We start from the raw sequence: 15,029 nt of genomic DNA on the forward strand, positions 1-15,029 counted from the left end.
AATGGCAAAGATCAAGGATAAGGACAGACTAGTAAAAGAAGCCAGAGACAGAAATAAGATAATATACAAAGGAAAACCCATCAGGCTTTCATCAGATTTCTCAGCAGAAACCTTACATGCCAGAAATGAGTGGAATGATATATTTAATGCAATGAAGAAGAAGGGCCTCAAACCAAGAAAACTTTATCCAGGAAGATTATCTTTCAAATTTGAAGGAGGGATCAAATAATAACCAGATAAGGAAAAGCAGAGAGAATTTAGCTCCCAGAAACCATCTCTACAGTGTATTTTGGAGGGACTGCTACAGATGGAAGTGCTCCTAAGGTTTAATAGCTGTCACCAGAGGTAATAAAAAGGGATAGACAAAAAGTACAGAATCTGATATATAATATATAAGGAATGGAGGAGGAAGAAAAGGAGGGAAAAAGAAAAAAAAGAACCTTTAGATTGTATTTGTAATAGCATACTAAGTGACTTAAGTTAGAGTCTTAGATAGTAAGAAAGTTACCCTTGAACATTTGGTAAACACAGATCTAAACCCTGCAATGGCAATAAGTACATACCTATTGATAATCACCCTTAAAGTAAATGGTCTGAAAGCACGAATCAAAAGACATAGTCACTGAACGGACAAAAAACAAGACCCATCTATATGCTGCCTACAAGAGACTCACTTCAAAATCAAAGACATGCACAGACTAAATGTGAAGGGATGGAAAAAGGTAGTTCATGCAACTAATAGGGAGAAAAAATCAGGTGTTGTAGTACTAGTATCAGACAAAATAGACTTTAAAGAAAGTCACAAGAGAAAAAGAAGGACATTACATAATGATAAAGGGATCAATCCAACAAGAATATATAACCATTATAAATATCTATGCTCTGAACACAGAAGCACCTACATATGTGAAAGAAATACTAACTGAATTAAAAGGGAAAATAGAATGCAATGCATTCATTCTAGGAGACTTCAACACTCCACTCACTCTGAAGGACAGATCAATCAGACAGAAAGTAAGTAAGGACACAGAGGCATGAACAAAACATTAGAATAGATGGACCTAATGGACATCTACACTACTCTACACCCAAAAGCAGCAGGACACACATTGTTTTCAAGTGCACATGGAACATTTTCCAGAATAGACCACATACTAGGCCACAAAAAGAGACTCAGTAAATTAGAAAAGAGAGAAATTGTGCCAACCAACTTTTCATATCATAAGGGTATAAAACTAGATACAAACTGTACAAAGAAAACTAAAAGGCTCACAAATACATGGAGGATTAACAACATGCTCCTAATCAATCAATGGATCAATGACTAAAGTAAAGCAGAGATCAACCAATATATGGAGACAAATGAAAACACCACCACAACGCAACTACTTCTGTGGGATGCAGTGAAAACAGTTCTAAAAGGGAAGTATATAGCCATTCAGGCCTATTTAAAGAAGGTAGAACAATCCAAGATGAATTGTCTAAATTCACAATTATTGAAACTGTTCAAAGAACAAATGAGTCCCAAAATCAGTAACAGGAGGGACATAATAAAGATCAGAGAAGAAATAAATAAAACTGAGGAGAATAAAACAATAGAAAAAATTAATGAAACCACTAGCTGGTTCATTGAAAAGTAAACAAAGCTGATAAACCCCTAGCAAGACTTATTAAGAAAAAAAGAGAATCTACACAAATAAACAGAATCAGAAATGAGGAAGGAAAAATCACTACAGACCCCACAGAAATACAAAGAATTATCAGAGAATGCTATGAAAATCTGTATGCTAACAAACTGGATAACCTAGAAGAAATGGACAACTTTCTAAAAAAATACAACCTGCCAAGACTGACCCAGGAAGAAACAGAAAATCTAAACAAATCAATTGCCAGCAATGAAATTGAATTGGTGATCAAAATACTACCCCAGAACAAAAGCCCCATACCAGAGGGATTCATTGCTGAATTTTATCAGACATTTAGAGAAGACATAATACCCATTTTCTCCTTAAAGTTTTCCAAAAAATAGAAGAGGAGGGAATACTTCCTAACTCATTCTATGAAGCCAGCATCACTCTAATACCAAAACAAGGCAAAGACACCACAAAAAAAAAAAAAGAGAAAACTACAGACCAATATCCCTGATGAACACAGATGCAAAAATACATAGCAAGATATTAGGAAAGTGAATTCAAAGATACATCAAGAGGATCATACACCATGATCAAGCGGGATTCATCTCAGGAATGCAAGGACAGTACTACATTAGAAAATCCATCATCAGCATCCACCAAATTAACAAAAAGAGGGACCAAAACCATACGATCTTTCCGTAGATGCTGAAAAAGGATTTAACAGTATTCAACATCCATTCATGATAAAAACTTTCAAGAAAATCGGTATAGGAGGGTGAGTTCCTCAATATAATAAAGGCCATATCTGACAAAACCACAGCCAACATCATACTTAACAGCAAGAAGCTGAAAGCTTTTCCTCTAAGATTGGGAACAAGACAAGGATTCCCACTCTCCATGCTTTTATTCATCATAGTACTGGAGGTCCTAGCCACAGCAATCACACAACACAAAGAAAGAAAATGCATCCAGATTGGTAAAGAAGAATTCAAACTGTCACTGTTTGCAGATGACATGATACTGTATGTAAAGAACCCTAAGGACTCCATTCCAAAACTACTAGAACTAATATCTGAATTCAGCAAAGTTGCAGGATACAAAATGAATACAGAGAAATCTGTTGCATTCCTATACGGTAATGATGAACTAGCAGAAAGAGAAATAAGGAAAACAATTCCATTCACAAAAGCAGCAAAAAGAATAAAATACCTAGGAATAAACCTAACCAAGGAAGTGAAAGACCTATACTCTGAAAACTACAAGAATCTCCTAAGGGAAATTAAAGAGGATACCTATAAATGGAAAATCACCCCATGCTCTTGGAGAGGAAGAATTAATATTGTTAAAATCGCCATCGTGCCTAATTGAATCTACAGATTTAACACAATCCCTAACAAAATACCGACAGCATTCTTCAATGAACTGGAAGAGTTCTAAAATTGATATGGAACCACAAAAGAACCCGAATAGCTAAAGCAATCCTGAGAAGGAAGAATAAAGCAGGGGGACCGCGCTTCCCAACCTTAAGCTCTACCTCAAACCACAGTAATCAAGACAATTTGGTACTGGCACAAGAACAGAGCCATACACCAGTGGAACAGAATAGAGAGTCCAGATATTAACCCACGCATATGTGGTCAATTAATGTATTATAGAGGAGCCATTGATATACAATGGGGAAATGACAGCCTCTTCAACAGCTGATGTTAGAAAAACTGGACAGCTAAATGTAAGAGAATGAAACAGGATTATTGTGTAGCTCCATACACAAAAGTAAATTTGAAATGGATCAAAGACCTGAATGGAAGTCATGAAACCATAAAACTCTTAGACATAAGCAACTTCTTCATAAACATATCTCCGCAGGCAAGGGAAACAAAAGCAAAAATGAACAAGTGGGACTATATCAAACTAAAAAGCTTCTGTACAGCAAAGGACACCATCAGATTAACAAAAAGGCATCCTGCAGTATGGGAGAATATATTCATAAATGACAGATCCAATAATGGGTTGACCTCCAAAATACAGAAAGAGCCCAGGCACCTCAACAAACAAAAAGCAAATAACCCAATTAAAATGTGGGCACAGGATCTGAACAGACACTTCTCTAAAGAAGAAATTCAGATGCCCAACTGGCATGTGAAAAGATGCTCCACATCACACAAATCAGAGACATGCAAATTAAAACCTCAGTGAGATATCACCTCACACCAGTTAGGATGGCCAACATTGAAAGGACAAAACAACAACAAATGATGGTGAGGTTGTGGAGGAAAGGAAACCCTCCTACACTGCTGATGGGAATGTAAATTGGTTCAACCATTGTGGAAAGTAGGATGGAGGTGCCTCAGAAAACTAAAAATAGAAATACCATTTGACCCAGGAATTCCACTCCTGGGAATTTACCCTAAGGATGCAGGAACCCAGTTTGAAAAAGACATAGGTGCACCCCTATGTTTTTGGCAGCACTATTTACAATAGCCAAAAAATGGAAGCAATCTAAGGATCCCTCAGTAGATGAATGGATAAAGAAGATGTGGTACATATACACAATGGAACACTATTCAGCCATAAGAAGAAAACAAATCCTACCATTTGCAACAACGTGGATGGAGCTAGAGGGTATTATGCTCAGTGAAATAAGCCAGGCAGAGAAAGACAAGTGTCAGATGATTTCACTCATCTGTGGAGTGTAAGATCAAAGCAAAAAGTTAAGGAACAAAACAGCAGCAGACTCACAGAACCCACAAATGGAGTCACAGTTACCAAAGGGAAACGGACTGGGGAGGACGGGTGGGAAGGGAGGGATAAGCGGAAAAAGGGGCATTATGATTAGCATACATAATGTGTGTGGTGGGGGAAGACACGGGAAAGGCAGTTTAACACAGATAAGTAGTGATTCTATAACATCTTACTACACTAGTGGACAGTGACCTTAATGGGGTATGTGGTGGGGACTTGATAATGGGGGGAATCTAGTAACCACAATATTGTTCATGTAGGTGTATGTTAATGATGTATCAATAAATAAATGAATGAATAAATAAAAATAAGCAAATAAAAAGGGAATAAGTAAATATAAACCTCTTATAAATTCTAATTTAAGTCAAGCCTATTCCTGAGATTAATATATGACGTAAACTCTACATTGTAAATTAATACAAACCATCTCAAAAATCTTGAATATTTATCAAAAAATACTATAAAATAGTCTAACGTCAAATTGTAACCTCCAGTGTTTATAGAGGGCAAAGTAGGTGACTCAAGGAAGTAAAGACCCCAGGTGGGGACAGGGGAACAGATAAAGGGGAAGCCCTCTGCACAGCACCACACCTCAGAGTAGGCATGATTCCACGTTGCAGATATGATCCTTTAAGAGAAGCCTGAAGCCCAGATTTCTACATGAGTCCCCTTCATTTTAAATATTGACTCAATTTATTGGGGCAAATTAAATGTATTCAGGGGCCACAGTTAGTCTATAGTTCACTTGTTTTACATTTTTCACATTTCCCAGTGGTTGTGTATAAAACAAATCGGTGTATGCAAAAATCTCCCCTTTTTTTAGTATCATATGGTTTACCAAAACACTGGGCCCCAACATGTAATAAAAATTGCTATTAAGATTCATAATACCCAGAAATAGGATCACTCCTACACTGTTGGTGGGACTGCAAGTTGGTACAACCACTATGGAAAGCAGTATGGAGGTTCCTCAAAAGACTAAAAATAGAAATACTGTTTGACCCAGGAATTCCACTCCTGGAAATTTGCCTGAAGAAAACAAAATCCCTGCTTCAAAAACATATATGCACCCCTATGTTTATTGTCACACCGTTTACAATAGCCAAAATGTGGAAGCAACCTAAGCATCCATCAGTAGATGACTGGATAAAGATGTGGTACATATACAATGGAATATTATTTTGCTCTGAAAAGGAAATCCTGCCACTTGCAACAACATGAATGCATCTTGAGGGTATTATGATCAGGGAGATAAGCCAGGTGCAGAAAGACAAATACCATATGATTTCACTTATTTGTGGAATATAAAAAGAAGAAAAAGAAAAAGAACAAAACAGCATTAGACTCACAGACACTGAGAAGCGTCTAGTGGTTACAAAGGGGGAGCAAACTAGGCAGGGATGTTGGAGGGAGGAGGAGGGGTACTATAGAACCATCGTGCTGTACATTTGATAAAAACCAAAAATGATTCATAATACCACCTCAAAGAATTTTTCCAATGCTTATGAAAGCTACAATCTATTTTTATTTAATTCTCCCAGATTGTTAATCAAATGGATAACTAGTTCTTAGGACTGCTGAACCTAAACTATTAAAAAAATTCCCATCACTTTTGTCACTAACTACATGGATTTCGATATTTAAAATTGCAATTCTAATTATGCCAGGGATCTGTGAATTTAACAGACATACTGAGACACTCTATCACACGGCTTCAGCTAAAAAGAAGGTCCATGATTTACTACTATTGCCATCGGAGAACCCTGCTTGTGATAACCAATTTGTTGGCCTAATGACTTTACTGATACCAAAAGATGCAAAATCCTTCAAGGGTCAGCCTCTACTTATTAAGACTATCCAGAAGCAAATTACTAAAGACTCTTTGAGTGCTAGGGAATAACTGATGGCTGGAAGGAAAAACATGTTTTGTTTAGGCCAACAGATATCGCCAGTAATATTCTTTTTAAACTTCTCAGTCACAGAGGTAGGGCCAGATGGAAGTCAGGCTAAAATTGTCAGAAAGGAGAGAGCTGAAGGAAGTAGTAACCTATCAAATTCCAACACTTCTAGGGATTTCTTAAGTTTGTGAGATCTGCAAATTTATATATTACACTTATCCATTCAGTAGTTGTTAAGCAAGAGCTGTATCAGTACCTCAAGGAAATATTTCCAAATATACATACATATCCAGGCCTTACTGGACTTGGTTTTTTAAAGTTTCCCAGGCAATTCGATTAACCAGCACAACCCTAGCTGAGCACTGGTGCACTGGACAATCACGTCATTCTCATCTCTCACATATGTGGTCAATTCCTGCTATCACTAGAGGATTTTATCAAAGAAAGGAAAGCACAAGAGATGAGTCACTTAGCAAAACCGCATTTAATTTTTCTCGGTGGGGGCAGAACAGGGACTTGTAAGGAAACCCAAAATATAACTTGATTTCGTTATTCATAAACTCCTCCCTTCCCATCAAGATGTTCTAGATCTGAAGGCAGAGTTAGGTCCCGTCTACGTGGCTGTTTCTGAGAGAACGGGATATATCAGTTCATTACATCATCTTCCCTCGTTTCCCACCTCATCACCAACTGCTCCCTGCCAGTCTGGTTCCTCAGAGTCCTCCTAATGTTGATCTCTAAGCAAGTTTACAACCCATTCATCCTCTTTCCCAAACAAACAATTATTTTCCCTCAAGGCTGAAGACATCTTGCCTAAACAGAGAAAAGCAAGAAGGACAAAGCAAACACAAAACACCTCGTCTTGTTCTTTCCCTTCATGTGCCCAAATTCCAAATTGGCCTCCATATTTCTGATTGCACTCTCTCTCCTTTTCCCTTTCCTTTTTGCCTCTGAAACTTTAGCCAGTGAAAGAGGAATCGCTTTTACGTAAGTCAGTTTTTTTAATAAAATAGAAACTCGTCAAGAGTAGCCACAATTTCAGATGATAAAATGCATTTCTTTTGTTTTCTTTTTAGATAAAGCCTATTTCCAAAGCAAACTTGGCTTTCCTGTGTTGCTTGACACCAATTAGAAAAAAACTTGGGTGCGGAAAAAATATTTGAAAGAAAAGCTGTACTTCAGCAAATTCAGTGTTTTCACAAACATCTGCCATGAACGCATGTAACAAAGCTGTACTCTAATGCTTTCTTAGAAGAGCCATTATTTTGAGTGAAATCTTAGTTATTTTAAAATATTTTCAGTCAGGAAATGCTTGATTTTCCAAATATGTAAAATTGATCCTAACTATATTAACCTGTTGGGGCTGCCGCATGGGAGGTAACGTACGTCCAGAAGAAACAGCAGGCAGATCAGCTTCACCATCACCTGTTCCCTACATGCAGCTATAAGCTGGTGAGGAGCTGCATGAGGCTGAGCAGGAGCTACTTTGTGATATGAAAACCCTAAGGTGGTACATGGCTGGCAGAGCAGCTGCCAGTACAAGGGAATTGCCCTGCTGATGTCAAGATGTGACCCAAACCCCTCACTGGATCTTCAGAGCCCTGGGGTCCCAGAGTGCCCAGGTCCTGTGGTGTGCCGCTTCCACATCCCACATGCACTCACCCAGCTCCTCTGGCCTGGTACCAGTTCTCCACCTCTCCTTCCACCCATCCCCAGCAGCACCCATTTCCTAAGGCTCTGCAGAGCAGTCAGCCTCCACCATCACCTCACAGCCCCTCAGCCTTCAGTCCTTTGTGGGCTCTGAGCCTACCACCCCCTCCCAGGCAGTCAAGGGAAGGTCCTCCTCCTCGGGGAAAGCAGGGCCAGGAGACTGTTCTGCCCTCTGTATGGGCATCCTTTCTCTAGCCCTCCCTGACTTGGCTTTGGAGGTGTTTCCATGGTGACAGGGCCCGATGTCGAGTATGCAGTATATGTATGTGTCTACATATACACACACATACGGATGTATATGTAAAAGAATTTTATACATCAATGGCTACTAAAGAAATTAAAAACATCTTATTCAAATTTTTGTAGATAAAGGTGGTGGGTGCATACCTCATTGTTTGCCTCAATGTCTGCGTTGTGCGAAAGGAGCTGTGCCACTGTTGTTACACACTCACCACAAGCTGCATAGTGTAAAGCTGTGTTGCCATAGATGTCACTTACATTGGGATCGGCACCATGGTTTAAAAGAATATGTGCGCATTTCTCTTGCTGGCATTGCACGGCCTGTAGGTATTACACAAAGAAACACAGTATAAATTCTAGGATTTCAAAGTAGACACTCTACAGGTTTCACCAGTGAGTTATACTTAAATGAGAGAAATTGATTTATCTTCTCAGCTATTACATCAAATCCATCTCAGGCTGGCATCGACAGCTCCTACATACCTTGATCAGGGGTGTCCTCTCTAGGTTGTCACGGAGGTTAAGCTCACATTTTCTCTGTAGCAGAACAGTTACCACTTCTGCATGGCCGTTGGCACAGGCCAAATGCAGAGCAGTCCTAGGAAAGTGAGTGGACTTGTTAGGAACAATGCACTCTTCTCAAAACATACAATTATTCATGTGATTGTGAACATTAAAGAGCTAAGTCTTCAAAACAAATCTACTTTTTCTGGAGAAGGTACAATATTTATCAGCCTTATTACTCACCACATTAATGAAAGTGCAGACTACTTGATAGAAATAGCATGACCTGGGGATTCAGCTCATCTTAGGTTTGAATCTTACACCTTAGAGATCAGTTGGCCTTTTGGTGCCTCAATTTCCTCATCAACATAATGGGGATAAAAGTAAGTTATTTCATGGGATACTACTGTTATATTTAAATAAGAATCTATGCTAAATGCTTTAGAACAGTTCCTAGCACAAACAGCAGGTCAGCAATTATTACACTATTGTTATAATTATTACTATTACTACTCCTTTATAAAGGGAATCCAATTTAGTAAAATGATATAATTGTGCCTACTTTACAAAAATGTTTTAATTAGAGCACTGTGTTTGAATCATTTTAAGATTCTCATTCCCTCACATTTTAACATCTCACATTGGAATGCAGCTATAATTCATAACGCCTGATAACTAATTGGCAGCATTTAAAACGTTTCTTATTGGTGCATAAAATAGTACAGCATCAGACCATCCACTGAATTACATTAAATGAAATAATGGTATACACAACAGATCTACTGCAGTTCACATACTTGGATTTAAATAAATTTTAGTTTTTAAAAGCATTATGATATTCATAAATGACAGATCTGATAAAGGGTTGACATCCAAAATATATAAAGAGCTCACACACCTCAACAAACAAAAAGCAAATAATATGATTAAAAACTGGGCAGAGGAGCTGAATAGACAGTTCTCTAAAGAAGAAATTCAGATGGCCAACAGACACATGAAAAGATGCTCCACATCGCTTGTCATCAGAGAAATGCAAATTAAAACCACAATGAGATATCATCTCACACCAGTAAGGATGGCTACCATCCAAAAGACAAACAACAACAAATGTTGGCGAGGTTGTGGAGAAAGGGAAACCCTCCTACACTACTGGTAGGAATGTAAATTAGTTCAACCATTGTGGAAAGCACTATGGAGGTTCCTCAAAATGCTCAAAATAGACATACCATTTGACCCAGGAATTCTTTTAGGTATTTACCCTAAGAATGCAGCACCCCAGTTTGAAAAAGACAGATACACCCCTATGTTCATCGCTGCACTATTTACAATAGCCAAGATATGGAAGCAACCTAAATGTCCATCACTAGATGAATGGATAAAGAAGATGTGGTACATACACACAATGGAATATTACTCAGCTATAAGAAAAAAACAGATCCTACCATTTGCAACAACATGGATGGAGCTAGAGGATATTATGCTGAGTGAAATAAGCCAGGCAGAGAAAGACAAGTAGCAAATGATTTCACTCATATGTGGAGTCTAAGAACAAAAGAAAACTGAAGGAACAAAACGGCAGCAGAAGCACAGAACCCAAGAATGGACTAACAGTTACCAAAGGGAAAGGGACTGGGGAGGACGGGTGGGAAGGGAGGGATAAGGGTGGGAAAAAAGAAAGGGGGCATTACTATTAACACGTATAGTGTGGGGGTGGGGGAGTGTGAGGAGGGCTGTGCAACACAGAGAATACAAGTAGTGATTTTACAGCATCATAATATGTCGACGGACAGTGACTATGAATGGGTATGTTGGGGGAACTTGGTGAAGGGGGGAGCCTAGTAAACATAATGTCCTTCATGTAATTGTAGATTAATGATACCAAAATAAAACTAATAAAAAAAGCATTATGAAATAGTGGTTCTTCTGAAATATCAAAACAGAAGCAGAAATTTTTAAAAAATAAGTATTTTGATTTTCATGAAACTTTAAGCCAAAGGAAATTCAGGATTCAGTGATAAGGATAGCTGGTTTTATTCAATATTTACATTTACAGGTTGTAAGAAAATTAGATATGTGTGATGATCAACTTAGGACAATAGGCAGTATTGTTAGGCACTTTTATTTCATTATGCACTTTTCTGTAATATCTAATATTATGGTATGAAGTTCTTTAGTTGACCATAGTGAATCTTTCTTGAGCTCCCATTTCTTCCCAATTCCATCTTCTTCAGATACTTTGTTACGTATACATTAAAATAAAATGCTATCTATACTCCGTTTTCCTATTAGTGATGTTTAGTTAAATGACTGCAAAATTGTCCATAAGTGCTCTGTAATAATTATGAGTTAGTCTGAAATCGCTAGTTTTTGTCTCTTCTTCTCATACTGTGGGCATGGGCAGCAGGTACCCCTTGTCAGGCTTCCGGGACCCAGGTCCTGTGGGGCCTTGGTGCCAGGAGGCACGGCTCCCCAGGTGAGCCTGGAAGGTGAGCGCTTTCCCAGGTCCACCCACCTCCTCCCAGACCGCCTCTGGCCTCCCGGCCCCTCTTACCTATTCTTCTTGTCCGTGTCATTCAAGCCATTTTTCCCCATAAACAGAATCTGCTGCACTCTGGCTACTTTGCCCTTACTGGCAGCCATGTGGATCTTTCTGACATCTTTGCTTCGGATATGGTACTGGGCCTGAAAGTTGACTCCCCAGCAGTCAACCTCTGTGTTAGTGGAATGGTTTCTGAAGGAGCGCAAAGATGGCCAACACTTCAGGCCCTGGGATCCAAATATCCTCTCCATCATAACAAAGCCTCGGGCTTCAGGAGACCTCAGCTCCCCTGCTGCCGTCCGCTCCACAGCACTAGTGCTGTATAAGCCAACCTAGGGGCCACAACAGCCCAGACCCCTGTCAGCAGTTAGCACACAATAACTCCAGGCAACACAAGTGCCCCGCCCAGATGACATCACAGGGCAGGGCACTCAGAGACCAAGGGTGTGGAGAGTGTATGTGCTGGGCCCAGACAAGGCTCATTTCGGCTGATGATTGAGAGGAGCATTGGTGGGCGGTGTGTGTGTGTGTGTGTGTGTGTGTGTGTGGCTGAGTTGGGAAATTGGCAGAAGGTAGACTAGTCCATACGGAAAAGCTGTGTATGGGGGCAAGAGCAGCGTGAAACTTCAGGATGGTGAAAGCCTCCTCCCCACAAAACTAGACCTAATATTGGAATTGAGCAAAGTTGCAGGATATAAAATTAATAGAAAGAAATCTGTGGCATTCCTATACACTAAAAATGAACTAGCAGAGAGAGAAATCAGGAAAACAATTATTCATGCCTCAGAGCACACATTATCCTGGATTATCTAGGTGGCCTCAATCTAATCACATACATCCTTCACAGTGGCAAATGGAGGCTGAAGAGCCCATCAGAATAATGTAGCACAAGAAAGAACAGAGATTCAAAGCATGAGAGGGGCCTCAAGCCACCATTCCGAGTTTTGAATATGTAGGAAGCCAGACAAGTAATACAGCAATCTGGACAGCTAGCAAGGAGCAGAGGATCTCGGATCTTTGACTGCAGGAACTGTCCTCCGCCTACACCTTGGAAAAGTTGGAGAAGGAAACAAATTCTCTTCCTGAGCTTTAGTCAATGAGACCATGTGAGACTGCTCACCTCCAGAAATGTGAGATAATATATCTGTATATTTAAGCAGCTAACTTTGCATCAATTTCCTATGGCAGCAATAGAAAACTAATACAACCATACTACATTTCTACAGACATACCTAGAAGGGAGGCTGATGAGTGTGAGTCACTACAGTTCAAGTACGAAAGGGTTAAATCCAGGGCCCATGAAAAGAAAAAGATAAATGGGAGTTTAGTCAATGTCAACCGCCCAAGGAACTACCCACTGTGAGCCATGTGTCCTATACTGGTCGCGAGATGAAGGCAGAGAGAGACCCTCCTGAATTGTAAGACTGCAACATCCTTTTTGGGACCCAGTTTTACTATTACTATCAAAAGAACTGATAATATTCATATGTGAAAATAAAAATCCATTTCTAAAATACATTTAAATTCATATCTGAAACACTGAACAATTTGTATGAGCCGTGATGTTTATTGGAGTGTTATTAGTGAGAGCACCGTAGTGCTCTCATTAGAGCTCAGTAATAAAGAATCTGCATAATAGAGAATTGAAACATGCATATAATACAAAGTTTAAATTAATCCCTCTGTCTTTCCGATTCTACTAAAACTACTAAAAGGCACAAAGCTCTATGTGATGATTTCAAAATACAATATTAAGCGTTTATTTCCATTGTAAACTTTCTACAATGCCCATTATGTTTTCACTTGTGCTTTAGAAATTTAAAGGTAGCCCAAAAGTAAAAGAAATACATTTAGTATGGTGTAAAATGGAATACCATAGTCATTTATTTTATGCCTTTCTTCTAATAAATTTTCCAAAAAGTTGATTATCATGCTAGATGGAAACCAGTCAGATAGGAAGCTGCTTAAAAAGTATGCTGTATATCTACAGTTTCCCTGATATGGCCTAATTTCCATCCTTCTGCAGTATGTTCTGTGACTGGAAGGCTGACTTACTCCATGAACATACTCTCTTGCCCTCTTGCTTTGTTCTGTGAGAGAAACTAATAAAAGAAAAGAGGGCAGAAACTATACCAGGTGATTGTGTATATTTCCCAGCCCTGGCCTGGCAGAGGCTGCTAAGGGCTCACCAAGACCGGCTGCCAAAGCACGTCTTTGTCAGGCATCCTTATGCATATAAAGTGTCCTTCTCATGCCTCTTCAGGCCCAGGTATAGCGTACATATACTACATGCCTTTTAGGTTCTCAAAATCAGCCTTATGTTTTTGTGAATAGTTTATTTAGCTTTAATACCTCAAATTTCAAGTTTTATTTTTTACCATAACATCTACCAAAATTGTGCATGATACAAAAAAACATTTAATACTACTGATTTTTGAAAAGGTTAACAAGTGATAATTAGATCAAACAAGTCTAAAACTGGAAACGGTTGTCAAAAACAACCATTTCAGGTCTCTAGAGATTGAAGACAGATAAAAAACTGAAAAATGGTATTCTTCAAAATAGAATGCCTGCTAGAATTTTGGGCATCTGTGGTATTGCTGCCTCAGTGCTTCCATCCTCCAACTCCATCCTCAGTGATCAGTGAAAATAATTACCTTAGTCAGGTAGGCCTGGAAATTAAACCCAGTATCTTTGATACCAGAAGCTTAGAATCAACCGGGGCTGGAAGCATAACTTCTGGCATTGACAGCTAAACTAGCAAACTTGGTAAAATACAAATGGGTGGATGTCATAGTTTGCCAGTATGACATCGTGATATCTGTTGAGGAAATTGTCAAATTGACAGATTTAACAGATTGACCCTGGAAAGGAGATAGTTAAATCAGCTCTCCATACATCCCTGGCTAACTGGGAAACTGTGGACAAGGAAGACCCACCAAAATGAAGTGGAAGAAAAGCCTAGGGAACTTGAGAGGAGGCTGAATTTCGACTCCATTTTCCAACCTAAACAGAATAATCAGGGTATAGTGGAAGCCTATGGGTTTGAGATGTCTTCACACAATCTCTTCCCAAATCATTCGCTAGCCATTAAGATACAAAGATATAGAAGTTATCCCTTAGAAGTGAGGCAAAAAATAAAAATAAAAATTAAGGAAATAACTGAACAAAGATATCAGTGACTGCTCAGCATAGGGCAGACAGATTCTGCAGCCAGGCATACTGGAAAAAAATAAAACAAATAAACTGTCAAAAAAAAATGCAGAGATGATAAAATGAATTATCTAAAGTGTCTAATTATCAACCAAAAATTATAAGACACACACACACACATACACACCCACACAAAGGAAAATATGGTCCATTCCAGTCAGGGAGCAGTCCACTGAAACTGACTCTGAATGAACAAAGTTGGTGATATATTTAGTTAACAAAAAATTAAGAAGCTATTATAATATGATGTTCAAATTCTTTCTTAAGGAAAATATGGCAGTATCTCAACAAATAGGTAACCTCCATAGAGAAATTTAAATTAGAATGAAAGAGCCAGATGGAATTTGAAAAGTTGAGAAGTACTGAAAACAGAATTAATAAGAAAGAAATAGACTCATAGATGAATAGAATTTATCAAAAAAATTAAAATTAAAGGATATGGAGGCCTGTGTGACAATGATTAGCATAGTGACATAAGTGGTGAAAGTTCAAGAAGGACAGAAGAGAAAGGGATAACATTATTCTAGGAAATAATGGCTGAAAACTTAA

The 15,029-nt window shown here is 38.8% G+C and overlaps 1 protein-coding gene across 4 annotated transcripts in view; it reads right to left on the bottom strand.

The window, feature by feature from the left end:
• The window catches only part of LOC118968284 (uncharacterized), a 90,145-nt gene that overhangs the window by 38,924 nt on the left and 36,192 nt on the right, over nucleotides 1-15,029 (bottom strand). For 3 of the 4 annotated variants that reach the window (XM_073229560.1, XM_073229563.1, XM_073229561.1), the window contains 2 exons: nucleotides 8,708-8,822; nucleotides 8,372-8,545 (listed from right to left, as the gene is read on the bottom strand). The gene's annotated coding sequence lies outside the window, so the exon portion shown is untranslated. Of the gene's footprint in view, nucleotides 1-8,371; nucleotides 8,546-8,707; nucleotides 10,684-15,029 lie in introns of those variants that run through there. The other variant, XM_073229562.1, reaches the window with a different exon arrangement.

This window comes from Manis javanica, chromosome 2 (genome assembly GCF_040802235.1).
Source record: "Manis javanica isolate MJ-LG chromosome 2, MJ_LKY, whole genome shotgun sequence".
Classification (NCBI taxonomy): domain Eukaryota; kingdom Metazoa; phylum Chordata; class Mammalia; order Pholidota; family Manidae; genus Manis; species Manis javanica.